This window comes from Amphibalanus amphitrite, unplaced genomic scaffold, assembly GCF_019059575.1.
Source record: "Amphibalanus amphitrite isolate SeventyFive unplaced genomic scaffold, NRLGWU_Aamphi_draft 001179F_arrow, whole genome shotgun sequence".
NCBI classification, from domain to species: Eukaryota; Metazoa; Arthropoda; class Thecostraca; order Balanomorpha; family Balanidae; genus Amphibalanus; species Amphibalanus amphitrite.
Window position 1 is genome coordinate 106,923 of NW_024882673.1, and position 3,920 is coordinate 110,842.

The window sequence follows — 3,920 nt, forward strand, 5'->3', positions numbered from 1 at the left end:
TTGGCTTTTCGCGTGACACGTGCAACGACGGTCACCTAAATCAATAGCGGTGGAACACCTTCAGTTACGGGGGGGGGGGGGGGCACTGCCGACTTTTGGTCCCATTCTTTCCATGCAACACACATAGGGCTAATGGTAAAATGCCCAAATCAAAGGGGAGCACGGTGCTCCGGTGCCCTCCCCGCCTATAACCTAAACCCTCGCCGGCACAGGCCATTTTGCGTCCTTCGACGGCACAAGGGGTTGGTACGACCCCCCCCCCTCGCGTTTGGCCCCTGATCGAGCTAGAGCTTTGCGAAAAAAACGAGCGTGTTGCCCGTCACGAGAGGAAGCCGATGATACCCAATTTTAAGGTCCTAGGTCATCGGGTGACCTTCCAGGTCAGGTCAATGACCCGAAAACCGGGGAAATCGGGACCTGTTAGAAAGTCGTAAAGTGTGGCTGCTATGTGGTTTTCCGGGGTGCTGATCACGAATATCGTGTTAGTTTTGATCGGAGATGATGTCTTTAAGCATTTAGACCAGGTCGTGTCAGGTCAGGTCAGGTCAACCGGTAGAGGTTGTGATGGGTATTCGTAATACGTGTCAACCGCCTCTGACAGCTTCGTAACATGTTACGATGGCACCAAAACTACTTCGTAAATGTTCAAATGGTTGCTAAATTCGAATTCAGCTCCAAAAAATAGCCTAGAAACATGTAAAACTCGAAAAAGTGAACTGAGGTCACCCGAGGTCACCAAAGGTCAATGAACTGACCTGACCTTCAGGTGACCTTGACACTCACCCTAATGTATGGGAGCAACGTCAAATCACATGCTTGAACGTTTGAAACCACGAAAAGCTTGCAAACGCGCGGCTAATGCGAGCCGACATACGCCGAATCGCGATTTCGGCCAACCATGGTCACGGAAAAGAGGTCACAGGTCAAAGGTCATTGGGGTCAGGGTCATGAAATTTTCAGGGTAGGTGTAAAATTGATCAATGCGAGGGTACTGAAAGTGTCGTCGCGATCGGCCGCTTTTTACGCGAGTTATTCGCGAAAAACCTTAGGAGGGTTGCATCAACCCCCTGTGCCGGCGAGGGTAAATGTATATCAAGAATATTCAACCACGGGGTAGAAGGAATGTGACTACCCAACAAAAAATACCGCATGTCAATCGGCCCAGCGGTTGCTGAGTTATAAGCCTCTCAAAAGTTACAGGCCGAGTCGGGCCGGGCCAGGTCGGGCCGCTTATATTGAGATTTTTGCGTTATATTGAAAAGACTTCGCTTCGCTCGCTTCGCTCGTTCGCTCGTAACCATCGTGATCCACTCGTCAATCCGCATCGAAATATGTGTTGACCTCGATATGTCAAGGTCAAAAGATGACTACAGGTATCGTGACCTCAAGGTCAACACCTCAACATGTATATCATTTGATGCGTCATGACGAGCGGAGTACAATGAGATCTTCACGAGGCTTGGTGAGGAAATATTAGCAAAGAAAAAACTTTGGGGACTTCTGATGATGTCACGTGACCATGCAGTCAGTAACTAGCCAACAGTGCATTTAACCCTATTCCTGGCGGGCTCCGCCGGGACAAGAAACTGGCGGGGGGGGGCGATTCGGCCCCCCCCCCCTGAGATCTCGAGAACGAAGCAAGATAGCGACAAGCGGTAAACGGCATCGGATACGCACGGCCAAGATCTACAATTTTTACTAAGGTCATTTTCAGGTCAGGTCAAAGATGACGTCACAGGGATCGAAAAAGTCAAAATGGCGGCGCTAGATATGGAGAGAGTTTTTCTCGAATAACTTTCGAATTAGTCAAGATAGGAACAAACTAAGGGCATCATCGTGATCCTCTCGTCAATCCGCATCGAATGATATATATGTTGACCTCGAAAGGTCAAGGTCAAAGGTTGACCTCAGGTCACGTGACCTCGAGGTCATCATGTATATCATTCGATGCGTCTTGACGAGCTGAACACAATGAGACCATCCACGCGTCTGTATCTTGTTCCTGTACGGAGTTATTGGCCAAAAACCTTTGGTGACCTTTGATGACGTCACATGACCTCACAGCTGCCCAACAGCAAAACAGACCTCAAGGTAGTGAAGGTTGATTGTATATGAAGTCATGTATGGTATATGGGGCCATTCCGACCCGTTTTAGTGGTAAAAACAGGGAGTTGATTTTTCCCCCATTGACTTATAATGGGGAGGTCGCGAAACTGACCTGACCTTAGGTCACCGATATCAAAATTCCGAGATATACAAATTGCACATACTGGTACCCTAACTAAAGCCTGAAGAGAAGAAATTGATGGGTCAAAAACTCTAGCTCTGGCGTGATTGCAAACTTTTTTGAGGTAGGGTCACCAAACCGCCTCTGGTGACCTGACCTGAGGTCAGATCAACTCAAAATTTTCAGACATGTTGCGTAGAAGCCTTTTAGGAAAAGTCAGAAAATTTGAGCTTCCTAGCTCAACGCGTTTGGGAGAAATAACCAAAAAACCTCAGGGGGGGGGGCTCCTGAGGCCCCCCCGCCAGGAATAGGGTTAAGGCAGGCAAGGTTGGTGGTGGTGGGAGGATGATGCCATTCGTATTAGGATTGGCAATAACAACGCGTTTTCCTGAATATTTAGGCATACCTGTCAAATATCTTATTACTTTACAAGTTTGCACAAAATGATATGTAGGCTAGGTACGGTCCATAGGTACCTACTTATAGCGGTCCACTTCCTCCATTCTCTAATGTCGCATTTCACCAACTATCTTTTCTACATAGATCTTGTAACTTATTCATACAAAACTCCATGTGTAGTTACCTACTCTTCGATTTATTTTCCGCTTTGGTCTGTACGGTGCGAGCCTCCACGGACAAAACATTCACCTTACGGCGGTAAACACCTCCCTTCCTAATGCTGCATAATACCTGCTCCGGACGGCCCGATAGAGACTCGCCTTCAGTTCCTACTCGGTGAGCGGACGCATATTTACGTCTGGACAACGAGTTGCGGGGAAAAGTGCTGATTTTGTCGCAGTTTTAGGAGTCGGTGATTAGGCTGGTTTTTTGGGTTACTTTTTCGCTCCGATTCCTGTATTTCATAGTGTTTGGCTTTTGAATATTTTAGTTCTTTCAGAGAAATATTACTTGCCTTACAGATTTTGTAAAAATGTTTCAATTTTTATAAGCCGAACGTTAGAGTCCTAAAACAATACATCAGTACTACTATTATTGTAAACAAACAAACGGAGCACCACTTGGCTCTGTTCCAAGGCCTTTTTCGAGTTCATCTGGAGGTTTTCGTACTCGTGTACTCGTGTACGTTTTGTTGGATGTCTTAAATCTCTTGTGATTGACTTATAGCATATTAAAGAAGCATGTTGACTGAAAACAATCCCAAGTATCCAGGAGGAGGCTAAGAGAGGTCCTGATCGTCCTGAGCAAGATCAAGTTGAAGTTATGAAATGTTGGTTGATAAACGCAGGTTGATCTGGCTCACTTATCAGCAATAAAAGTAAAATTAAAAGAGCTTATTGGCTAAAAACAAGCCATATTATTGCAGGAGATCAATACTGAAGAGTACGCCGAGCAGTATCAAGCCAGAAAATGTTTGCTGATGATGATTGCATATTGTCTATTGATGTATTGGGATGAATAATTAATTATAACTTATAACAGCAAGATTATAACTATGAAGCGCTGACTATGAAGTGAAAAAATCTAGAATGAGCGAACTCAGGCAGCTTTACTTTGCTATGCAGATGGTAATGTGCATTACTCAAGTGTCTGGCAAATGAAACTTTGCATTTCTTGAAAAAGGATTTCAGTAAAATTGTGAATGTGACAAGCCATGCAACGATATGATCATATAATACGTGTTAATAGTCATTCGTGACAATGATCTTTGGTCCAATATACAATAGCAAAGCTC

General features: G+C 45.3%; 1 long non-coding RNA gene across 1 annotated transcript; it reads left to right on the forward strand.

Annotated features, from left to right (window-relative positions):
• Positions 1–3,020: 3,020 nt before the first annotated feature.
• Positions 3,021–3,920, forward strand: LOC122370880. The gene is made up of 2 exons (XR_006254631.1): positions 3,021–3,307; positions 3,552–3,920. It is a non-coding gene; the product is annotated as an uncharacterized LOC122370880 (long non-coding RNA).